This window comes from Sceloporus occidentalis, unplaced genomic scaffold (genome assembly GCF_023333645.1).
Source record: "Sceloporus occidentalis isolate IW3139 unplaced genomic scaffold, rSceOcc1.0.p SCAF_3, whole genome shotgun sequence".
Classification (NCBI taxonomy): Eukaryota; Metazoa; Chordata; class Lepidosauria; order Squamata; family Phrynosomatidae; genus Sceloporus; species Sceloporus occidentalis.
The window spans coordinates 207,624,288-207,651,000 of NW_028316983.1; positions in this window are offsets into that span (position 1 = coordinate 207,624,288).

Below are 26,713 nucleotides of genomic sequence, written 5' to 3' on the forward strand. Positions count from 1 at the left end.
CCAATAGCAATAGCAAGTATATTTCTATTAGTGCACTTAGGCACTCCCTCAGCGGTTTATAATGTGTAAGCTAATGGGCCCCAACAAGCTGGGTACTCTTTTTACTGACCTTGGAAGGATGCCAGGCTGATTTACAATATGATAACTCTAGAACATACAATCCCATCCTGAATACTCATTGACTTCTTCAGTTCCTCCAATATTTAGCCTCATACCTTCTCCTCATCTTCCTGTCCTTGTTTTTATCAATATTACCATTGCATGCCGTTTTTAATGTAGTTCTCTATATAGAGCCTATTCCTATTATCCAAGTTGCTTCAGCTGCATCGGTTTGGGAATTGTAGTCATCCATGATCTGAGTGGATCTTACCGCTCTGGGCCCACAACAAACCCCAACTCCCAGAATTCCATAGCCTTGAGCCAGGGCATTTAAAGCGGTGCCAAACCGGGTTATTTCTCCAGTGTGAATAAAGCCTATGGGTTGCCTTGTGCGAATCGGAGCTGTCGGCTGCCCTGAGCGAATCCGATGTACCGATAAAATCGGTGTGATTTACGTCCCAGTAAACAATAAGAGTAGGAGCTGTTTAGAGAGGAAGAATCTGTTTCTCTCACATTTCCATGAACTGGTAAGGAATGTTTTGTTTTTAAATACTGAAGTATTTAGCCTCATACCTTCTCCTCATCTTGCTGTCCTTGTTTCTATCACACGCAAAGGGCACACGCACCCTAAAGCCCAATTGTTAGATGCCTCTGGACCGTGAGAGGCGAAGGCTTGTGAAAAGAGTTGGGAAAACTCCTTCTGGGGAGGCTGAGTTGTACATAGAGAAACCATTTTGGCGGTGCGTTTGGATTCAAAGCCCTACTGGAAAATCAGTAGGCAAACGGGTCTTTGTAGCACCTTTGAGACTCAAATAACTGAAAGGAAGAAGCTGGGAGCAAGAGCTTTGTTAGACCTAAGCCTCCTGCGTTTGGTGGAAGGAGAAGTCCAGGGGCAGCTCTGCTTTTGGATGGGACTCCAGAGGCTGCAGCATTAACCTCCCAGGGACAACCCAGTCGGGAGCTCTAGCTGAAAATCAAATTCCTCTGCTTCTTGAGCCCATTCCCCACTTTCAGTAAGAGAAGTGAAAGGCTACCGTTAGGGTTTCCCTCAGGCCCTGAACACCAATATCCTCTTCAGTTCAGCATACAATTCTATTCAGTGGACCTTACTGCCTTGATACTGCATCAGGTTGCGAACCTAAACAGGTTTACTGTGACCCAAGGCGAATCCAGCACGGGATTTTCTTGGCAAGATTTGTTCAGTGGAGCTTTGCCCTTGCTTCCTTCTGAGGCTGAGAGAGTGTGACTTTGCCTAGGCTTATCCAGAGGGTTTGTATGGCTGAGAGGGAATTAGAGCCCTGTGGTTTTCCCTCCCCAGAGTAATAGTCCAATGCCCAAAGCACTTTTCTCAGGCAAATGGCTATGTCCCAATCTACCCAGTTGGCTGTGGGAAAAGATGAATGGGATTGAAAATCTGTCCCTGGACTTCCTACTCCACCAAACGCATCGGAGGAAGAAGGCTCAAAGTCCATGAAAACTAATGCTCCCAGCTTTTCTCTTTCAGTTATTTAGTTTCAAAGGATGCTACAAGATCCCTTGGCATATTCTTTCTTTTGTTTTGTTTAGGAAGTCAGAAGCTACAGAAGGCACAAAAGATTTTTTTTTTTTTAATGGAAAAACTGAGTAACTTTATCTGAACCGTAGTCCATACTACTTGGAAATAACCCCCTTGTATGTTAAGCTGCCAGATTCCTAAGAGTGGGGTCACCAGCCCTAGATGCAGTGGAAGTCAGTGGTGATAAACTGCACTTTTTGCATCAAAATACAAGTATTAGCAGCGCAGAAGTATATTGCCCAGGGTAAATCTTAATGAAAACCAAGGTATTTATTGTTTTTGGTGGGTTTTTCGGACTATGTGGCCATGTTCTAGAAGAGTTTCGCCTACATCTGTGGCTGGCATCTTCAGAGAATGCCAGCCACAGAACATGGACACATAGCCCGAAATACCCCAAAAACTATTAATGCCGGCCCTGAAAGCCTTCGACATCCCCAAGATATTTACTTTCAGGATGCTGATACAGAAACCCGAAGAAGGCTGCAGAATTTGTTGTTGTTATTGTGTCCCTTCATGTCTTTTCCCACGTAGGATGAGCCTAAGGCGAACCTATCATGGGGTTTTCTTGGCAAGATTTGTTCCAAGGAGGTTTGCCATCGCAGAATTTACTACTCGTCTCTTGGCTGTACTTTGCTTCCTCACGGACCCTGAAATCAAATTACACTATTTTCCATTCATTTCAAGTCCGCATTGCACGGAACCCTATTTGGATTAAGGTTCTCCAGGATGAAGTCTTGCCCTATTCGTTAATGCCAAATCCCAGCCTTGGAATACTGGAAAGAATGTGAGGCAGCTGAACATGTACAGAGTTCTTTCTTTTAATGGGGAGTAACAAACCTGGATTAGATTCAGGACAGAAGTGTGATTATTCTGTTTGTCTCAACCTCTTTTATTTCTTGAAAGTCGGCACTGAGTTTAAACTCCCACAAATGAAAGCAACTACAGTCAGCAGAGCCCAGATGTGATCCAGTGAATAAAATACTGATTTATTTCGATTTATCTGAGCCAAAGTGACTGAGGCTGCATCCACACTGCAGAAATAAAGCCGTTTGACACCGTTTGAATCACCAACAAACCACCATTCCCAAAATCCCATAGAATGGAGCCAGGGGCAGTTCAAGCGATGTCAAACCGCTTTATTTCTGCAGTGTGAAATTATTTTCAAAAGGTAAGACCCATATATTAAAACAATTTTTAAAAAAAGCTTTTAAGTACAATACAGTCAGCAACGCTAAAAATGGTTCAACTCCCCTTTTTAAAAGCAGAAAAAGAATAAAATTCCAAATATCTGTCGACGTTTAAGAACCTAAGGCTGCATCTGCACTGCAGAAACAACCCAGTTTGAGACCGCTTTAACTGCCAGGGCTCCATGCAATGGGATTTAGGGATCTGTGGTTTTTTGAGATATTTATCCTTCTCTGAGAGAGCTCAGGTGCCAGAACAGACTACAAATCCCAGGATCCCATAGCACTGAACCATGACAGTCAAAGCAGTGTCAAACTGCATTGTTTCTGCAGTACAGATGGAGGCTCAGTCCACTTGGTGCCAGAACAAACTAAAAGTTCCAGGATTCCATAGCATTAGCCATGGCTGTTAAAGCGGTGTCAAACTGCATTGCTGTATTTCTCCTTCCAGAGAAGGAGGTCTGTAAGGGTTGGCGACACTACCAAGGAAGACCTTCCACTTGACTTGAAATAGTCTTGTCCGAATGGACAATTTTTAATGCGAGATAGCACTGGTTGGAATGTTTGCAGCCTCCTTACGCAATACTCTATTCACTCGGGACTGGGACTTTGGCATGCATTATCCCTCAGTATTTACTGGGTGGTATAGTGGTCTGAGTATTGGACTGGGCCACTGGGAGACCAGGGTTCGAATCTCGACTCTGCCCTGGAAACCCACTGGGTGACCCTGGGCAAGTCACACTCTCTCAGCGGGTCTCCAAAAGTCAGAAATGACTTGAAGGCACACAGCAACAACAATCCACCGCGCTGACGTTCCTTTACATAGATAGCATAACAGAATTGGAGGAGACCACAAGGGCTATGCAGGGACTCGCAATCATGCCTTTGGTAACTATTAGGCCGCAGACTCAACAATGAAGAGATCCAGAGTCACAATTTTAAGAGCCCATCCATACTTGCTTCCAGATTTGGGGGCAGTTCACTTAAGCGCCATCCCACTTGTCTTTCCCTGGAGAAAAGTCGGTTGTGGATGTGCCTCAAAAGTCCAAAACACACTGTAGAAATAATCTGGTTTGAGACCGCTTGAACTGCCCTGGCTCAATGCTAGGAAGTTCTGGCGACTGTAGTTTTGTGAGACATTTAGCCTTCTTTGTCAGAAAGAGCTCTGGTGCCACAATATACTACAATCCCCAGGATTCCCTAGCACTGAGCCAGGGCAGGGTCTCAAACTGGATTATTTCTGCAGTGTGTTTTGGACCAGAAACTACTCCCCCCGCCCGCTCCTGTTTTTGAGTCAGTCAAAACTTCAACCGACGGGTTAGGAACCGGACGAGTGGTTAGGAAAGTTACTTTTAGGACTGTAACTCCCTGGATCCAATCGTCATCTTGATTGGGGAATTCTGGGAACTGTAGTCCAAAAAAGGGAATTGGTAACACTAAGACCCGATGAAATAGGTGACCAATTAAATCCGTCACAACTGACTTAAACCCTCTCGAATTCAATGTTTGAGCCTTGGACTGCGACTCAAGAGGCCAGGGTTCGATTTCCAGCTTGGCCATGAAACCCACTGGGTGACCTTGAGCAAGTCACACACTCTCAGCCTCAGAGGAAGGCAAGGCCAAACCTCCTCTGAACAAATCTGGCCAAGCAAACCCCAGGAGAGGTTGGACTTAAGGTCACTATAAGTCGGAAACGCCTATAAATCGGAAGCACAGTCAAGTCTGAAGTACGAGTAAAACCGGGATTTACGCTCCTGAGGTATTAGAAAAGGAGAACACGTGTCAGAGCCCAGAGAAAGTAGGAGAACCAGATCAATTCTTAGGCATCTTTGGCAGACTGGATCTTTACGGAGGAAATAAGTCTAAGGTGTTGCAGAGGACCTGGGGCCAAGGCAAGCCCTGGAACCTTTCTTGGAAGCGAGACTCTCCTATTGAAATCAAAGAGGATGGGGTCGACACGGGTTTCGAAAGCTGACCCGGACCCATACAATTCAATGGGACCAAGGAGAGCAGAAAATCCCCCTGAAACCCATTGGCCTTGCTTCGGAATCAGTGGGGACAGAAAGGTCTGGAAAGCATGCCTTATGAGGAGCGACTTAGGGAACTGGGGATGTTCAGCCTGGAGAAGAGAAGGTTAAGAGGATATGATGGCCCTGTTTAAGTATTTGAAGAGGTGTCACATTGAGGATGGAGCAAGCTTTTTTTTCTGCTGCTCCAGAGACTGGCAGAGCAATGGATTCAAGTTACAAGAAAGGAGATTCCACCTCAACATTAGGAGGAACCTCCTGACAGTAAGGGCTGTTCGAAGTGGAATGCACTGTCTCAGGAGTCATCCACTCACTGTGGCAATGGTGGGTGTTCTCCCAAGGTTGGTTGGCAGTCAGCCCTCTTTGGCTAGCTGTGTGTATGTGGATGGGGGGGGGGGGATTCCCTTCGCGAATGATGGCTGCAACAGGTGGACCCCTCCCTGCCCTCCATTCCAACATCTGCAGTCTTTTCGTTCCGTTCATCTTCCCACCAGAAGTTGGCACCGTCTCATCCTCCGCTCCTTTTCTTGGCACCGTTTCCGACAAGCTGGCAATTTGTAGGCTTCTCTCTCTCCCCCCTCCCTTCTCCCAAGCTTTGTTTGCAACCTGTTGTCTCGCGGAAGGGAGGCGGGGAGGCTCTGGTTAGTAACTAGTAGTAATAGTAATACATAGTAATAATAATAGTGGACTACTTCGTTGGAGGCTTCTCTTAAACGGAAGCATCTCCTTCACTGCCTTCTCCCTCACTTCCCTCCTTCACTGACTATGGAACAGTTGTTGTTGTTGTTGTTATTATTATTATTTATTGTACTTATACCCCGCTCTTTAGAAATGTTCTCAGTAAGCGGTACCTTTCTGGACTACAGTTCTCAGAATCCCTTAGGATTCTGAGCGGAGCTCTGGTGCCACAACCAACTACCACTCCCAGAATTCCATAGCATGGAGCCGTAGCAGTTAAAGCGGTGCAAAACCGGATTATTTCTGCAAGGCAGATGCAAAATTTCAGAGCAGGTGGCTGGCTGAGATGCACCCATTAGTGAGCCATGCCCTTGGAATACCAGTCTACATACACAACACACACACACACAACACCCCCCCTCCCAGCCTCAGGTTCTGGCCCCTCTCCGCCTCGGGCCTGGCTCGCTCCGGATTGTTTATACAGGTGCAGTCTGAGCTCCTTCCTTACTCAAGATTAATGGAAAGGAAAGTGCTGGCTTTTTCTAAACACTGGTGGAAATCTCGGTGCCCGGCTGCCTTCAAAAGCTTACCTTTCCCTTCTGTGGCTTCAGCTTCGGAGGCCAAGGGGCCTGGAAGACTATTTGGGGGGGGGGGGGGACTCCAGAGAGGCTGGTATTCAAATTTGCTAGGAAGCAACCAAGGTCCAAAACACACTGCAGAAATAATCCAGGTTGAGACCGCTTGAACTGCCTTGGCTCAGTGCTAGGGAATCCTGGGGATTGTAATTTGTTGTGGCACCAGAGCTCTCTGACAGGGAAGGCTCAATGGCTCACAAAACTAGTTCCCAGACTTCCCTAGCAGTCCAAGGAGTCTCAAACTGAATTATTTCTGCAGGGCGTTTTGGACCCTATTGTCGGATCCCAGTCCCATCGCTGAAGTCTGAGGGCTGGTCCTGCACGTTGGGCTTCTTCTTGTTGTTGCTGCTGCGTGCCTTCAAGTCGCTTCTGACACATGGCAACCCTAAGCTGAGCCTCTCATGATGGGGTTTTCTTGGCAAGGTTGGCGTGCTTTCCCCATGAGGCATCTTCTTGCCCAAGATCAGCCAGTGGGTTTCTATGGCCGAGCTGGGACCTGAACCCTGGTGTCCGGAATCATAGTCCAATGCTCAAACTGCTATTCATGCACTAGTGGGAGAAAGGTTTGTGTGTGAGAGAGAGAGGTCCCCAGAGCATGCTGGCATCTCCCCAAAGCGTGTGGTCTCCTTTTGGCTGCGTAACAAGATTTAACAACAACAACAACAACCAACAACATGTTAGGGTCGTCTTAGGATCGCCAGACGTCGAAAACGACGCGATGGCCCACAACAACAGCAGCAACAACCATTTCTCTTAGTGTAGCTTCCCACACAGATCTGTTGTGCTCTTGGTTCATGGCTTAATTCAATGGTCTGTATGTCTGTTCCTCTCCATGGGGTCTCCAAAAGCTCATTCGGAGTTCGGAAGTTTGGTGTCATTACTCTGTTGATGCCATTCGTCTTCTTATCTTCGACGTCAGAGTCAGCTGTGTGGGGTAAGGGTTTGAGTAGGGTAGTGGGAGACCAGGGTTCGAATCCTGACTCGGCCATGAAGCTCACTCAACCTCCTCTGATGAAACTTGCCAAGAAAAGCCCATGATGGGTCTGAAAAATTAAGAGTGTTGGATTCCGGAGCTCGGCTTTGAGTCCCACAACAAACTCCAACTCCCAGAATTCCATAGCCTTGAGCCAGAAAGAGTTAAAGCGGTGCCAAGCCGAGTTATTTCTCCAGTGTGGATGCAGCCAAGGTATGTCTCAAGGTGAAGAAGGCAAGAAGAGGAGACGCTGGCTTTGACATCTACTAGAGACAGACAAGGAGAATAACGTGGAAGAAAACGTTAGGTGCCAAAAAAGGATCTGAGGTCCAAAACACACTGCAGAAATAATCCAGTTTGAGCCTGCTTTCATTGCCCTGGCGCAATGCTAGGGAATTCTGGGAACTGTGGTTTTGTGAGACATTGAGCCTTCTCTGTCAGAAAAAGCTCTGGGGCCACAGTAAACTACAAATTCCCAGGATTCCGTAGCACTGAGCCAGGGCAGTTAAAGCGGTCTCAAACTGGATTATTGCTGCAGTGTGTTTTGGACCTTAATTGATGGGCCGTTTCTTGTCGGGATCACTGGATTTCCTGCAGCCAAACCTATTCTGTAAAGAGGAAATATAATTTTCCACTACTTGGAAGGAGCTTCAGGAAAAATCATTTCAAAGGTGGCCTTCCCCCCGCCCCCCAGTATTATTATTGTAACCTAGAACTAAGTAGGAAATGATGAAATGGTGAGAATGGTCCCTAGTAGACGAAGAGGGGGAAAGCTGGAAGGTAAAAGGGGGGAAGGGGAGGAAAGCCGGGAAACTCTAATATTTTCATTTTCAGGCAGAGAATTCTAGATCAAAGCTGCAAATCGCAAGGAGGAAGGGGGAAAAACCTCACAAAAATCGCCTACCTTTCTGCCCAAATCCTGAGGCTGAAATGGGTGCCTCTCATGGTTCATGGTCCCAGTAAAACTTTAATGGTTCAGCTACATTTGTTTATTACAAGCCATCCTTCGCTCCTTCTTTCCAGGAAACGTCAAAAATCATCAAGAGGCTTGGGCTGATTTTCGACGTTTCGAGCAAATAAAGGACCGGGAATAAGAAATCAAATGCAAGATCCAATATCCAACCCATAATAATGTCCCATATCCAGCCCATAGTGACACGAAAAGAAAGGACTCGGGGGTGAAATGCAAGGAATTCCTCCTTGTTGCGTTTCAGCCTTATGGCCGACCGTAGGGTTTTCTTGGCAAAATCGGTTCTCGGGGGAGGTTTGTCATGGCCTTCCCCTGAAGCTGAGAGAATGTGACTTGCCCAAGGTCACCCAGTGGGCTTCATAGTCTTGAGCTATGCCAAACCCGGGATATTTCTGCAGTGCGGATGCAGCTCGAAGAGGTCAGATAGACGATCAAGGAGATACTTGAACAGGGCTGTCTAGAGAAGGACACAGCTTTTCCTAGTCGGAGGGAAAGTGTTAGACCACAATGCTCATCACCCACCCACCCCAGGTGTTGGACTACAATGCCCATCTGCTGCAGTTTTGGCATCAATGCTTGTTTTGTAGATCTTTTCCTTGAGAAGGGGGGTGTCTTCCACACAGACAGGGCCACTGTTTCTCTCTGGTCATTTGGTCAGTGTGACTGTGAAGAGGTCACTTCCCATACTTCTCCCTTTCTGGAGGCCGGTAAACTTTATTGCCCTTTGTTCAACCTCTTCCTCTCTCTCTGCTCTCACCAAGCATGGGCGCAAAAACCAGGCTGTGCTACTAAAGATGTTATCCCCCCCCCCCCCTTTACTTGCACACATGAGAGTCAGCTCTAGGGACTCTTCTACCAAGTATTGTTTTCTCTATGCAGTTGAAGAAGTGGGCTGAACTGAAATCTAGGATAGCTGATGCTGCCAACTTCTTTCTGTCAGTGAGGCTGCATCCATACTGGAGAAATAACCCGGTTTAGCACCGCTTTAACTGCCCTGGCCCAGAGCGGGTTATTTCTGCAGTGTGAATGCAGCCAGAGTCTCAAAGGTGCTACCAGGGGTTTCTAACCAAAGATGCATCCACACTGCAGAAATAATCCAGTCTGACCCCACTTTAACTGCCCTGGCTCCAGGCTATGGAATTTTGGGAATTGTAGTTTGTTGTGGCCCCAGAGATGAGCTCTGTTCTGGGCCCACGACAAAATCCAACTCCCAGAATTCCATAGCCTTGAGCCAGGGCAGTAAAAGTGGTACCAAACCGGGTTACTTCTCCAGTGAGGTTATCGCCAGAGTCTCAAAGGTGCTACAAGATCTCTCCACATACTGATTCTACAGACTAACACAGCTATATCTTTGAATTCTTTCTCTACCGATGAGATTTTTTTTGTAGAACCTAGATGTAGCAATAAAGTAAGTTTCTGTTTACCTACCAATGTCTCCTGTTTATTTGTCAGAAGCTCAGATCTTGAATTTTTGCCAAATACCTGTGGCGTGCATGCTTGTTGCTGTTGCTGCTGTAAATCATAATCCCCATACGCCACTGGATGTCATGCAAATACTTGTGACATAAACAGCTAGCAGAATTATAATTATACCTTTAAATTACAATAGCATACGCACAACCTAAATGTATTTACATAAACATAGTGAAGAGGTGGTTAAAATGTGATGCTTTTAAAGCAAATTTTGAAATTTGAAATTTGAAATTTTAATTTTAAAAATTTGGGGGGCACTCTTTTCTCCCAGAATTCCCAACCATGGAGCCATAGCAATTAAATCAGTGTCAAACCAGATTATTTATCCATTGTGGATGCAGTCTCAGAGAGGTCCCTACTTATCCCTTATTTGAGGGCCAGAAATCTTGTCTCTTATTATAAGGGGTGTCCCCTGTCTGAGAAAGCTTTTCCTTTTATGCAGACTGAATCTCTCTCTCTCTCTCTCCACACACACACACACACATATATATCCTTTTATAGAGACTGGAAAGTTTTATATAGCCTGGAAAGCAAAACAAAAAGCATACCCCCATTGGAGGTGTGGAGGCTCTTCCTCAAGGCAGAAGTGTATGATGTTTATCACACTATGCTCTTAAAGAGCTACTATTCCAGTGTGACTCCTCTAGCAGCCTCCTGTTGCATGCTGGGATTGGCAGTTTTAAGGAGCTGAACTGCTCTGCCTGAGAATTCTAAATACCCCTCCTTAAAACTGCCAATCCCAGCATGCAACAGGAGGCTGCTAGAGGAGTCACACTGGAATAGTACCTCTTTAAGAGCATAGTGTGATAAACATCTATGTCTCATAGAATCATACAGCTAGAAGAGACTACATGGGTCATCCAGTCCAACCCCCAGTATTATATGAAAGTGGACAGTTATGTTAATTTTACGTAAGAAAAACAAATTATCTTTTTTCCTAAGAGAAATAGAAACTTTTCCTCTGTGTGCTTTTCAAGTCAAGGAGACCTATACTGAGTTTGCTTGGCCAATTTCCTCAGAGGAGGTTTGCCACAGCCATCCTCTAAGGCTGAGACAACGTCACTTGCCTGGGATCACCTGGTGGGTTTCCATGGCTGAGTCAGGATTCAAACCTTGCTCTCCAGAGTCCTGATCCAAGGCTACACTAGGCTGCCTCTTTAGGTCTTCAATACCCTGGAGTTCCCCAGGGACCAACCAGTACAGGGATGGTGTTTTCATTCCTCTAGGCTTGCAGGCCCATTATTTTTGTTAGGCCTGTTTTAAAAGTTTTCCTGTTAAATCCACTTGGAGAAAAAAAAGAGAGGGGGGGGAGAGCAGAGTTCTTCTTAATTGCTCCTCTCCCCTCTTCCCAAGCTCTGGAAATGGGAAATGGGTTTTGCTCAGGTATCCCAACTTTCAGCACACTTTCCCCTATGGAATAAGAAAGCCAAAGACCTTCAAAGACCTCCTGGCGCCAGAAGAAAGTTCGCCTGTAATGGATATCTTGTGGTGTGAGAAAATGGAGTCTGCTCTCTTTGTCAATCAGGAATGAGAGAAAAGAGGCCAAGGGAGGGAGAGTTACTCTCTTTGCAAAGCAATCCTTGGAGTGCCTGAATAGGCTGCACCCACACGGCAGAAATCATCCAGGTTGACACCACTTTAACTGCCATGGCTCAAAACTATGGAAATCTGGGAATGGTGGTTTGGTGGGGCAACACATCTCCCACCAAATGAATTTTTGTGCCCTGTTTTGCAGCGTTTGGGTGTGTCTGTTGTGACGAGTAACTGGAATGTGTGGTATGTCCGGAGGACATATTTAATATTGATTGCAATAATGGAGGGCCCATCAACAAGGGGAATTCCCAAGATAGTGCTTGATGTGATTCTCCTGTTATTAATATAAGCCTCCTCAACAGGTGCATTAGGAGCACTGCAGAAAATGAGTACTAGGGAACCATTCCAGAAGGCCTCTCCTGATGTTAAAATAATAATTAAAAGATTATGTGAAGTGACTGGTATTGTGCTTGTATTGAAGTGAATGCCTTTAGAAAAGGAAAATGCAATATTTTATACATTGCTTTATATGTGTGACACTTATGACATCATTACAGAAATGTGGTATTTAAACAGCAGTTTCTATAACAATTTTACATCACAAAAAGGACTGTCTCATGAGTCACTTCATGAGAACAGCTGATCTGCAGTAACATTTTGGCAGCTTTTCAATTAGCATTAGACTATTAATGTTGGAATATACCAAAGTAAAGAGTCTTCACAGAAGTAAATTATCTTAAGTACTGTAAGCTATTTGACTAATGATAAACCAACAGCACTTACTCTTTTGTAAAAGATGGAAGAGTTTAAGATAGTTCCTCTCTATAATAAACTGAGCAGCTTTGCTGACAGATGAAAGTACTTTTTTCTTGCTTTAGTTGCCTGTATTTACTCTGATGCTCATTTAACCAGGCAGAAGTATTTTATGATTTCCATTCCTTCTAGACACTGGGAACATTAAGTATCTTACAGTGTAACCCTATGTATGTTTATTCAGAAGTATGCACATTTGTGTTCAGAAATACTCCCCAGATAAGTATACACAGGACTGCAATTTTGATTAGAAATACTGATGCTAAATCATCCAAGTTTCACTTCTGTGTATTGTCAGTTAATAAACAACCTATTTCAGCTAAAATATATGCACACACCTTTGGTCAGTATACCTGCATTAGACTTTTAACAACTTGCCTTTGGCAGCTTCTGAAAAGTCAGATGTAAATTCAAGATTCAACTTGTTTCAAGTTTCCTTGTGGCTTTTCCAGCCAGATTTTATACAGAGAAAGTAAAACTGAATTTCCTCAAATAGAGAAACACTGATGCAATGCAAAAGAGAAGTAAACCTTAGAAATCTTTATGTTTAACATATATTCAGGCTCATCAGTGGTTTAAACTCTTGATTCATCCAATTTATTTGTGAATTTTTATTGGACTCAGATTGTAGCTGGTCTGCAATGAAGCTAGGGTTTTTCATGCAGCTCTGATTTGTCCAGATATTTAGCAACAGCAATAGCAAGTGCATTTCTATACCGCTTATCAGTGAACTCCCGTCCCAAAGTGGTTAACAATCTGTAAGCCAATTGCCCTCAACAAGCTGGGTACTCACTTTAGTGACCCACGAAAGGATGGAAGGCTGAGTGGACCTCGGAGCCCTCTTCTAGGACTGAATTTACAACATTGGGCTGCATTATTAGCATTTAACCATTAAACCATCAGAGCTCCTTTGCATCACTAGGGCACCATAGGCTTAAATGCGGGGGGGGGGGGATGCTAAGTTGTTGAGGTCTTGCAAAGTGTTTCTCTATATTGGAAGTGTCTTGTTTATTATGTTTTCTCATTAAAAAAAAACAGTGACTGCACAAATTGGGGCATTGGGGGCAAAAAAAAGTTGTGCATTTTTTTAGACTTGGGAGGCCAAAAAATGTCCCTGGAGCACCATATACCCCATAGACTGCACTTTGCTTACACCTTTTATAGAATAATAGACAATAAAATCTAGTCCATCCTATAATTACTAGAGGAGAAGATATTGCAGAAGAGAGTCACAATGCACCTTCACTGCTTTCTTGATTCCACATACTTTCCTTCCATATAGGCCTATGGGGGACACCTGCCCTTCAGTCCTAAATGGCTTGAAATTGTATAAGGGTGCTGACTGCCTGGGGGCCTTGGTCTCCAAATCAATCATCCTCCATACCATTCCCACCACCCTCATTCCATTTGAATTCACTGTAGTGAATCAATAACCGAATTCTGCTAATTAATCAGGTTATGAAGTGAACTTAGGAGATATAGGGCCTATTTATACATCAGTTGAAGCACTATAGAAAACAGAAACTCTTTCCCAAATTTGCTAACTAGTAATACTAAACATGAATGTAGCAGTGACTAAGTATTTACAGGTAAAGTACAAAATATGAATCTCAAAAAGCAGGTAGGACATCCAGCATGAGTACATTCAGCTACCATCCAAATTCACTAGCTGATGGTCACACAGATGTTACTTTTTAAAATCTAATCTGCTTTGCAGGGTTATTGTGAGGATTAAAACGGGGATACAGGAGAATTTATATATATATGGTCAAGAATTCCTTACAGGAAGAGCAAGATACAAAGGTGGTAGCAATTTGATTGACTTTTAATTAAATGAGAAGGGAAAAAAGGATGAAAACTCTGGTATTCATGCATAGAGCCCTTATATTCTGTATGTTTTTGTTCATAATCTTTTTCCTTTTCTGAATGCCATTATGAAGAGTGACTCTGACTCTGATGAAATCCAAGTGCATGGAAACTGTATAGCACAATCCTATGTTTATCTTTTCAAAAACAACAGCCATTATATTCAGGATATCTTAATCCTATGTAAGTGGATCTTGGATTGCATCTTTAGTGTAATAATTCTGCACAAGACACTGAAATCTGATTTGAAGATACTGAATTTTGCCACAACAGGGCAAATTTTAACAGGAGGGAACTAAGGAATAGGGACTTAGCTCTTTGAGGTTTTTACCTCCCAGAAAAATATAACTCTTTCATTTGGACTACAATTGGCAGGTTTATCTATACAGCACCTAAAAGTTTTTCCAGATGTAATGGCACAGAAGCTTCATGAGAAATTCAGTATTCTTTGCCTAAGAAAGGGGCAACTTGCTTTGTTCAGGACAGGGACAGTCTGGATCTCAAGGGGAGTTACTTTTCTGTTGCTAATGAAATTGAAATTTTATTACCTGTCTTTTATTACCCCTTGTCCCTGGTTCCCACATCGGCAAGAAGGGAAGTGGCCTCTGCTTGCATTGATAACTCTATAAAGTCCACAGAATTTTAGCTGGCAATAGAAAGAATATATGAAACAAAATGTAGGCCTGTGATTCTAATATGACCACTTTCCTTCTCCTGTATAATTTTTAACATCTTTGTCTGATGAAGAAGCCAGTGAAGCTTTGAAAGTCTGTGTGATGTATTTTCTGCATTTTGGCTGGTCGATAACTCTTTTCTGGATTTTGGATTTTGTTGTTTTTTGCTGCACAGCCAACACTGCTACCCCGAATATGTTTCCTGAGATCAAAAGTGTATCCTTGAATTTAAAGTGCTTTAGTGATCTTAATAAATGTGGGACTGTACCTCTAACTTTTCCTTTGCACATAACATTGAGCCTGACAAGGCTGACAGTGATTAAATATGGGGAACAATTGATTTGAGATATGATGGGGGTGACTCTGATATTGAGAACATGCACCTGCCAACCAGATGTGTCCCATGGTAACAAGGAGCAAGAAGATCCATCTTGCCTCTCAGATTTCCTACTTAACTTTTCAAAGTTGCTTGTTTAAAGTCAAGAAGAGGAGGTGATTTCACCACAGTATTTGTACTTCTTTTGCCTGAGATCAGGAAGTTGAAGGGTTTTTCCAGATAATCAGGTTGGCTGATCCAACACTCCCCCTGCTTAATAGAGCACATCTGCTTCAGAGATAATGCATTTCTTTCTAGCAGACTGAAATGTTTCATCACTAGGGGAAATGTACCATCATGGGATCTGGGGATGTATATCCATTTTGAATGAACCCTAAATCATACTCTAGAAAGATTCAGACCACTACCAGCTTCTTCCCTGAGACAATGCTGAAGCAGTCTGAACATGGTATTTAATTGTGGTTTCTGAGGAGCTGGATCACAGCAGCACTGGGATCTTTAAAAAGTTGGTAAGGAGTAAGGACTGCACCAGGGAGCACACTCTGACCACCACCAAAGCATGCTCATGTTAGCAAAAGAGGAAGAGAGGCTGCAACCAATGTCAAAATATAGGTCTCTTTTCAATATAACATTCAAAATGGGGGTAGTGTTTCTTGAGTGCACTTCATCAAAGGCACATCTGACTATGCCAACTCTGACATAATGGTGTTTCTATGTGGTTGGCTGAGGTCACACTGGGGTAAAAAATAAAATGGTACCAAATCAGCAGAAGGGAGACAAAAGTGCAGTGCAAACACCTATGACCAGGTCTGAAGAAAAGTTCTTGAGAGATAACTTCACACCCCAATTGGCACTATTTGTACACTCAGACTTTGATGCAGATGTAGAAGTGTCAACCAGCTTCAGAAATCTTTTGATAAAGACTCTTCTTCCTCTTCCTCTAATGTTGCGAATGTTACATGCACCTCAGTTCTCTGTTCATTTTACTCTGCAGCTTAATTTCATTTGAAGGTGGAAACTGGAAACACAGTTTCAGGTGGTATTTCCAGAAGTGGTAATACTTACATATATTTACAAATATACATGTTGAGCTTTTTGTTTTAATACTCCCACAGGCACTGCTTCTCTTCTAGGCTTTCCAGGACAAGTTCAGGAAATTCCCATTGGCTCCCAGTACAAGATCCAGAAATTTCCTGGTTCTGCTGATCTCTCATACATATCACCCACAGCACCAGATCCTTCTATCTACACAGCCTGAATCCACATATTTCTTTGACAAGAGCAGGAGAGGAATCCTCAGTAAATACACATCCACTTCAAGCCCATACATTTTATTTGAATAATGGGGAAGTACCTTATCGTAGTTCCACAATCTGGCCAACATGCTGACAACATTCTTCACAGAAGAGAAAGATGCATATCTCATTCAGCCATTTGCTTAATAATAAATTAATTGTGGGAAATCTGAACACTCAGTGTGAGTGATTATAATCAGTAAATTTTCTTCTTGTAGAAATCTCCAGAACAGATGTCCAGGAAATCATCCAGTCTAACTTCAAATTTTATAGTGATGACATGGTGTCATAACAATCACATGCACAGTAATACTCTTGTCACCATTTTTCTCTGTTACAAGTTAATGCCTTCCCAACTATCGTGGCTGTGATGGTAAGTAAAAGATGGTTTAAAATCTTCTTCAGGATACTGGCAGTGAAGAGCAATCACACTGATGTCAAAAGCACATATGAACAGAGGTTGGGAAAATTAATTTTATGGATTACAGTACCTATGCTGACTGGCGGGATCTTGGAGTTGTACCTAGCTCTGCTTATCAAACATAGCTCTCTTGCCTTTTGAAGCTGGAAACCCAAGGCTGAGATTTGTGAAGACTAGGACTCCACTAAATGAACTGCCAAAATTACAACCCACAGCTGTGTGATTGGCTATCAAAAGAGGAGAGCCAGCATTGTGTAGTGGTTTGAGCACTGGACTATGACTGAAAGGCCAGCGCTTGAATCCCTGCTCAGCCATGGAAATCCACTGGATAACCTTAGGCAAGTCATAATAATAATAATAATAATAATAATAATAAATATCCCGCCACTCTACAAAAAGCAGTCGGGGCGGCTTACAAAGTTAAAATATACAGTCCAAACCCTCAACCCCCCCTTAAAATACAATTAAACAGTGTGGAATTAAAAACATAAAACAAACTTTAAAAAACAACAACAATACAATAACTGTGGTGAAGTCGGAGGCCAGCAGTTAGACTTTCCTTCCAATGGCCAGAGAACTATTCAGGAAAGGCCTGCTGGAAGAGATCCATCTTTATAGCTTTTTTAAAGCTGTTTAGAGTGGTAATATGATGGATCTCGTCCAGCAGGCCATTCCACAATCTGGGAGCTACAGCTGAAAAGCTCCTCTGGGAGGTCGTAGACAGCCTTGTTTTACAAGGCTGTAACAGATTTTTTCCTGAGGATCTAAGTGTGCGGGGAGGATTATATGGAAGGAGGCGGTCCTGAAGATAGGTTGGACCCAAGCCATTTAGGGCTTTAAAGGTAATAACCAACACCTTGTACTGGGCCCGGAAACTGATGGGCAGCCAGTGGAGTGATCTTAAGATTGGTGTTATATGGTCTCTTCTGGATGTACCAGAGACCAATCTGGCTGCCATGTTCTGAACTAATTGAAGTTTCCAGACCAAGCACGAGGGTAGCCCCATGTAGAGTGCATTACAGAAATCAAGACGTGAGGTTACCAGCACATGTACTACGGTCTCAAGGTACCTGAATTCCAGGAAAGGGCGCAACTGGCGTATCAGCCGGAGCTGATAACAGGCACTCCTGACCATCGCATTCACCTGATTTGTCATGTGAAGCGACAAATCTAGGAGCACCCCCAGACTGTGAACACAGTCCTTTGAGGAGAGTGTGACCCCTTCTAGGACTGGAGGTTGTATCCCAATACCTGAGTTCGGAGCCGATACCGTAAGAACCTCCATTTTGTCTGGATTCAGCTTCAATTTGTTTTCCCTCATCCAATCCATTACTGCCTTAAGACAGTCATTGAGAGGCAAGATGCCATCTGAAGTCACAGCTGAAGACTAAGACATGGAGAAATATATCTGGGTATCATCAGTGTACTGATAACACCCCGCCCCATGCCTCCGGATGATCTCTCCCAGCGGCTTCATGTAAACATTGAAAAGCATCGGGGACAGGATGGTGCCTTGAGGGACACCACAATTAAGCTCCTTTCTAGCCAAGCAACTGTCCCTGAGCACCACCCTCTGGAATCTGCCTGAGAGGAAGGAACGGAACCACTGAAGCGCAGTGCCTCCTATTCCTAACCTTCTCAGGCGATTCAAGAAGATGTCATGATCTATAGTGTCAAATGCCGCTGAGAGGTCCAGAAGCACCAACAGGGTCACACTACCCCTGTCGATGCCCAGATGTAGGTCATCAGCCAGAGCAACCATGGCGGTCTCAACTCCAAATTCCATCCTAAAGCCAGTTTGAAATGGATCTAGATAATCGGTTTCATCCAAGACAGCTTGGAGTTGAAGAGCAACTGCTCAGAAATGGCAGTAAAGAAACTGGCCTGTAGTTCTTCATATCCAGGGGGTCAAGGGAGGGTTGTTTCAGGAGCAGCCTAACTGCTGCTTCCTTCAAACAAGATGGAATGTGACCCTCTCTAAGGGATGCATTGATGATGTCTTTTAAGAACACCCTCAAGGCGTCTCCCCCCGGACGGCCAGCCATGAAGGGCAAGGGTCGAGAGAGCAAGTTGTTTTCCTCACTCTACCAAGGAGCTTGTCCATGTCATGAGTACTTACAGATTGAAATTGATCCAGTATAACCACATCAGCAGAGTTGCTGGACAACTCATCAGTTGATTCTGTTGTAACTCCAGCGTCCAAGTTGGCTCTTATCTGAGAGATTTTATCTACAAAGTAGTTGTTAAATGCATCACAGCAGGCCGTTGTCGGGTTAAGTAAAGGGTTCTGCACAGGTGGAATCTGTGTCAGTTCCCTCACCACCTTAAACAGCTCTGCTGGGCAAGACTCTGTAGACGCAATACGTGCAGAGGAGAAAGCTCTCTGCGCTGCACGTATTGCCTCTCTATAGGAACGAAGGAAATTCCAACCCGCTTCATCTTTCTAAGTTTTTCTGTATACCATGGTCGGCGGTTTGAAGCAGGCTGGCAAGGACGCTTGGGAGCGATTATGTCGATAGCCTTGGTAAGATCATTGTTCCAGGTATTAACCAAAGCTTCTACAGAATCACCGGCATTACCAACCAATGAACCCTCCAAGGCTTTCTGGAATCCAATTGATTCCATTAGCCTTTGAGGGTGGACCATTCTAATGGGTCCTCCACCCCCGACAGGATGGACAGTGGCTCTGAGTTCAGCCTTGATCAGGAAATGATCCATCCATGACAATGGGGAGGTTTTTGTTACCTCCACCCACGAATATTCCTGTTCCATACTAAAGACCGCATTGAGTGTATGACCTGCACAATGAATAGGCCCACTGACCAATTGGGATAGGCCCATGTTTGTCATGGATTCCATGAACTCCTGAGCCACACCTGTGAGATTTAATAGACTGGTCTCGAGTGGGATGTTGAAGTCGCCCAGAAGTCTGAGCGACTCCAACAGCAACTCTGAGACCAACTGTGTCAGCTCAGTTAGGGAGTCTGTTAGACAACGGGGTGGACGGTATACTAACAGAATCCCCAAACTATCCTTGGTCTTCAGGCTTAGGTACATACACTCGAAGTGAACCGTTTCTGGACAGGTATCCTGGTCAAGGTAAAGTTGTTTTTGTGAACCAGAGCCACTCCACCCCCTTGCCCACTTCCCCTTACCTGCTCAGTGACTGAGTGCCCGGCTGGGAGGGCTCAGGTTATTGCACTGTCCTCTCCCAACCAGGTCTCGGTAAATCAAGCCAGGTCGGCCTCTTCTTCTAAGAGAAGGTCGTAGATGATATAAGTCTTATTTTTGACCGACCTGGCATTACAAAGGAGCAAGGCATGGTTTTGTGGCATGGCTGGTAGACTCTCCATTCCATTTTGGGGAAAAGGGTGAACTGAAGGCGGGACAGCTTTCAAGTATCTAGCCCGCCTTCCATTGTAACAAACTTTCACTCTGTTACCACCATACCTTCTTTTCCCCGGCACAACTTCAATCCTTGCTCCCAGCTCACGTCCAACTATAAATGCTTGTCCCTTAATCAAAGAAGCATCCAGATCTCACACAAGGGTTCTTAGACTATCGCCACAGTACAGTTTGAGCTCCAGGCCACGCCCCCCCCCCCCCCCCCTCAGCTGCTGCCTGCTGCTTCTCTTGCCCAGGTGGAAGGAGGGACAGAAGAGGAGCTTGCTTGGTGTCCTTGCTGGCTTCCAGGCTCTCAGAGAGATTCCTGCCCGGTCTTCTCAGGGATGAGAAGTCACATTCTCTTTGACTCAAGTCACACTCTCTTTGACTCAGAGGTAAATAAAAAGTAAAAGCAAACCCCCTCTGAACAAATCATGTAAAGAAAACCCTGTGATAGGATCATCATAAGTCAGAAATGACATGAAGGTACATAACAACAAAACAGGTGTGATCCAAATGTTGGGGTAAGGGCTTCTTAAACAGTTGCTCTCCCTGTGGCCCCAGTTCAGACTGGTTTATGGTGAGTAAGTCCCAGTGAATGTTATAGATTGTATTTACCAAACAAATGCTAATTCATAACAAACAAAACAAGGAAGGCAGATAATGAATGTTGACTGAATTTATATTGGCTGTACCAAGGAAATATTAATTCCAAATAAACAAACAAGGAACATGCTCTATTAATGCAGAATGTCAGTTGAAAAAATGCCAAGTTACTGTGAATCACTACACATTGTAAGTAAAATCTCAGCCGAAAAGAAGCAACACCCCTTTCCTCATCCAGAGATAATTCACAAAATACTTCAGTTTAAAGAATTAAGCTTGATTTATGACCCAAGGAAAAGACATGTAGTGCCAGGAAATATATGCTGAAGATGGAGCATGTTGTCAACTGCACTAGCACATCACCCAAAAGATATCACGCCATTGTAAGGTTACAGTCCAGCCAAAACCCTGACACAAAGGTCCACAGGTACACCCAATTCTTATGGTGTGCATGGGATTCAAGATTTCTCTTTGTTTCTCACAGTTTTCTGCTGCTTTCCTGCTGAACAACAACAAAATCCTTAAACCCCCTCTGGAAATGTACTATGCAGGGTTTTTTTAAAATTTCATTTTGGCAGATGACATCTATGCCAGAAAGAGACCCAATACCTTGATGTGTTTTCTCTTAGAAAAGGCAAAGTCCCTGGAATTGTTAAATTTATACTGCAAGCCAGTGCAGATATGGAAACTGCTACAGCTTCATCTTTGCCTGCTTGTTCTGTACAGCTTGAGTGTAACTCTTACTGAGCATTCACAGACAGAGGAAATGTAACATTCCCCCCCCACACACACACACACACTGTTGGACTAAAACTCCCATATCCTTTACCACTGGCTATGCTGGATGTGATGATGGGAATCACAACCTAGCAATGTCTAGCAACCCATATCTACCCACTCTGTGCTTCAAAACTATCAGTTTTCTGAGTATTTGGTGTACTCGAAGAATGAAAATATTACTGTTTTGTACTACCACTCTCAGAATACCCAAAATGTGAATCATTTTGCCTGGCCATTGGATGTTGCCTTCTGGGGTAACCATAGAGCCCATAGGGGGGACAATCCTAAAATGTGATGCCATTTTCATTTTAAAAAAGTTTCCAACCTCTGTGTGCATAAATACTTCCAAAGAGCTTGAAAAGCAACTGGAATTGATAGTAGACACAACTGCACACTACAACTCTGCAAGGGGTGGGGGCAGGGGATGGTGCTTTGAGGTCTGCAGTGTTTCCCGATTTAAAATATGAAGAAAGGCTTCAGATGTCACTTTACTCTAGAGTGTTTTCACCAAGGAGAAATGCCCTAAAATAAAATACTAAATAACTGTAGCATGCAATATCCTTACAAAATAGAATTCTTCCATAAATTTCCATATCAGTCATTTGCTTTCTCCTAAGTATTCTTCCCAAATACTTCAATAGCTGATTTTTCCGGAATGGAATGCACAGTGATGGTTCAAAGTTATTTTTGTGGATATTTGGGAACTGTATGCATTTTTATTTTTATTTTTTGTAGCTTTAGTTTGCCATTACATAGTAATATGTTCCCATTCTTTTTACATGAGGGGACTTTTATCCAAAGAATTGTCTAATGGAACAGCTGGTAAACTTGTCAAAATTTCACAATTTGATGATTTTTAAATAAACAGATCAAAGGTTATGGTTACACTCATGGCAAATCCACCACTAACTGCCCTCATCTACTAGTTGAAAATAAGGATCTCAGAACCAGCTGTGACATTGTGGCTTTGTTTCAAATTACATAGAGCTGGGTTACTTGGTTTAACTAACAACAGTTTTTCATAAATAAGCTACATAACATCAGATTATACTGTTCGTATTGATACAAAGACTTGCTCGTAAATAGAGAGCTCCACTGTCTATGTTAGAAATGTGAGTCAGTTCAAATTTATTATCTTGTTAGTTCCAGGAGAGAGGATCTCCTAGCATTTATAGGGAACTAAACGGAGTTTAATGGTAGTTTATGTTCTTTTCTGTCTCTTAGCAGATTCATGTACTGTTTACAACTGTTTCTAGTGAATGCACCTGGCATTTGTGAGAAAATGAACCAGTACTGAAGTCATGTTATGGACGCTTAGTTACAAGCATTTCAGCCACATAGCAAGAAATTAACAATGCCGCATTTGTTTTCTTTTTAATATTTCTCATATTTCTTATTCTCATTCTGAAGGAATGCATCGTAATCCAAGGACACATTCTCATGCATTCATTAATCCTGCTGCTCTAAAAAGTTTCACATGAAAACTGAAAATCAGATGGCTTTATGTGTTCCAACTGGGCTTTAGTAAAATAGGGTCATCCTTGAACTTGTCATCTGCTGAATTCCAAGATTTCACTCAATTACAGGATCTTAAGAATGTGGCTATTTGCCATTTTCTCCTCAACTTTGAACAAATGTTATTATATCTAACCATTCATTTCTAGAAGCCCAAATCACTTACAAATGATCTTTAGTAGGAAGCTGTAAGTAATTTGAAAAGCTTCTCAAATAAGTAATGGAAACAGAGTTGTATTTGGAGTCCATTTTTTTTTTTTAAGAAAAAGATAATTTATTAAATGTAATTAATTGTACAGATGTGGATAGATTCCCTATCACATTTTTCTCTGAAACAAATCCAACACCAGTTCTATCAATAATAAAATTTAAAAACCAGTGGAAATAGACAGATAACTAAATGTCTTCTGAAACTGCTGTTCATGTTTAGTATGTCTGTGTATCAGAATATCAAGGCAACAAGGCATTTTCATGACTGTGATTCATAAACCAGACTAGCTGCTTTATCTGGAATTTACATCAAGATTTTTTTTACTGCACTGAATCTAAATATTGCAGTCTAGTCCTCAAGATCCATTATTAATTTATTGCATGATGTTTTTGACTATTGGTGCAACTGAAATGCTAGCTTGTTTGCTGTAGATGGGCAGAATATGATGGAAACACCTAATGGAAACAGTGGCTTTTGGCGTGGATTGTGATGCCCTGTCAAGGTTCATCATGTGCCTTACATTTTCTGGTTGTGCTACTTGGCCAAAATTTTACCTCCAAAATTAAATAAATTATTTTTAAAAGACCACATACAATGAACCCTAAAATACATGTTTGATATGTTTATTAGCTTAAAGTGCAATTGAAGAATATAACATGATTATATTTTGAAATTATGTCCTCAGCAGCAATCCCCAAACATTTAGGACATTGACAGGCACCTGTGGGAATCCTGTTATTGTTGGATTAAGATTCATCATCATTGGCTATGCTGCCTAAGATGTATGGGTGTTATAGAGCAGCAACATTTAAAAAGCCACAGGCACTCATCCCTGACTTAGGCTGCTACTGTTACAGAACTATCTTAAGTTGTTCTTGTCTCTGTGAGACAGGGATGCTTACAAGCGTGCAAGATGGCTGTTAGAATAGGATAGTCCTAATACTAAATTCATTAATTCTAAAGAAATTTTCTTTCAAGCAGATATGTTTAGAGGCATAGCCTTACTGGCCAATCTTAGGTACTTTTACCAAAGAACAGCCACCTAAGGTTTATGAGAAGTGTACCTGCCAACTTCTGAAGATACCGCTCATGGGCTCAGGTGGGCAACCATGGTGGGACAGGGATCTTTCAGGGACCAAAAGAACTGCCCAAAATGCAAAAACTAAAATGGAGTAGCCAGTTGACCATTTTTTGTTCTGATTTTTAAAAAATAACGTTAAACCACAGGATGGTGCAGCAACTTATTTCAGACATGAATTGCCTCTTCTGGAGGCATCCAGAAGAAGCAATCCACTTTTGGGGCAGACAAAGAGCTGTTATGAAGGCCAAAACAACCTGGTGGGAGCATATTTGGCCTCAGGGCCATGTTTTATTGACCTTGATGTAGGGGCTGATTGGTTTAATTCTGGGTTGGCATTCCCTTTTTAGTTTCTCCTTTAAGAAATTGAGAGTTCTATCTTTTTTATGACTGAAAACGTATTGGAAGTGTGGAGCAGCTAGATTGCTTTGCTTTTCAGATGAGGTGGAGGCTTCCTTGCCAGCTGAGATGACTCCAGGGTAATTTGGCACAGAAAGAGAATTGCAAGCAGAAGTAACTCAAAGCTATTTGCAACTGCCAAGACTTCTTTTACCAGTACTGGTGGGAACCACGTGGTCCTCCAGTTGCCACTGAACTGCAACTCCCTGCAGCCCTAGCCATTACAGCCAATGAGGAAGTATGCTCTGCCATGCCTGGGCCTGGAGACAGATGAAAGGCCCTGCCTCCATTCCAACTGCCACCACCCTGGCCTTGGAGGAAGAGAAGAACCAGAAGTATCTGCTGGACTTGGTCGCTTTTGTCACTACCATTCCATTCTCCTTTTGCATCATGTCTTTTTTTTTTTAGATTGTAAGCCTGAGGGCAGGGAACTGTCTAATCAGAGACGTAGCCAAGGCGGGGGGGGGGGGGGTCTTGGGGTCCGGACCCCCCCTTCCATTAGAAAAATGAATGGTGCATGCTGCTGCACCGCCGCACCCAAGCCCCAATATAATGGTGGCACTTAGTCTGGACCCCCCCCCCCCCCTTCCTAAAATCCTGGCTACGTCCCTGGTCTAATTCACCATTTATGTAAGCTGCTCTGAGAGCCTTTGTGGCAGAAGAGAGGAGCATACTCTAAATGAAATGAAATTAATGAATGGTGGGAGCTGTAGTTTTGCAACACTAGCAGATCTTACAGTTTCTACCCTGATTTTAAAGCAAGCGTGGGGGAACCACTTTTGAACCTGAAGCCCAAAATCAAATTCCAGAGTAGTGCTGAGGGGCAGTATTCCCACGATGGACAGGGCCAAAAGAGGGGGTGGAACATCACAGAATATTTGAGCATTTCAATCTTTTAATTTATTTATTTGTTAACCAGAAATCATAACAGGGGGACAAAGATAAAGCACAATTAAAATGCTATTAAGGAGAGGTATATGTTATTTAATCTGTCTATCTGTCCATTTGTCTGTCTATCTATCACAGTCATATAAATATAAGTTATTGTTATTAATCTTTTGTAAGAACACTTCTCCAGAAATTTAAATGCTGGTCTGGCAGTTTTGGCTGACATGAATGATTCTTAATGTACTCTAGAAATGGATGTAATTTCTCTTCAACCATGGAGCATAAAGCTTTCTGTTTGTCGCTCGGTCTCAGAAGAAGCATTTCAACTTTTTGAATGCATATAAAAACTCAGAAAACTGGCAAACCACCAAACAATGGGACCATGACACTTTGAGAAACCCAAGAGAGCCCCTATCTTGTTTCCTTGCTATCAGCCATCTTGTTTATAAGGAAACACAACCCAGCCTGCACCTCACAAATTCTCAAAAATCTCTCCCTGTCCATCACAATATTTGAGAATGTTTTCTTTTCACTTCAGCCACCAATGAATTGCAAAAGAAGAAAAAGACACTGAAAGTTAATTCAGCACAGTATTCATTTAGCATGGCCTTCCCTCTACCTTTTCTTCTTAAAGGATTATGTGTTCAAAAGAAAAACTAGAGATAATATCCCAGATCATAGAATTTTATTTCAGTGAAAAAACCATCACAAACCTCAAGCAACTTAGATATAAATAGTTGAATCAAGATTTTTCATATTTAGAATAGACCAATGGGATTTGCATTAGTCATGACTTACATAAGCCTCAGGAATTTCAACCGGTATACACTAAGGGGTTATTCAGACAGTGAAAATAATCCAGGTAGAATCTGGGTTGAATCTTTGCTGTTTATATGCATACTTGAACATACTTCAAATACATTCACATCACTAATGCCATCTTTATTCAAGTGCTGACACACTGAGCAACTGAACTCACAGAGATGCAGTTCCATAGTGTGAAAAACAAACCCAGAATGTGTGAGCTACTGGGAAGCAGCAGTAGTGGTGGGTGACACCATACCTAACACTTGTTAGTACTGCACACAGGGAGGTTAGGGTCATCTAAACACTACAACCCCTGCCCCTGCCTGCCCTTCTGTTTTAAGCCACAGTAAAAATGGAAATGGAATGCACGAACATAGCAATACAGGGCATGAGCAAGCTAAGACGGACAGGAATGGGCCATTTTGACTCAGACAACTACACAGTGTTCTGCTTAGGGAATGAAAATACACAAAGAAATGGAGTGGCACTCATACTAAGGAGAAATGTGGCAA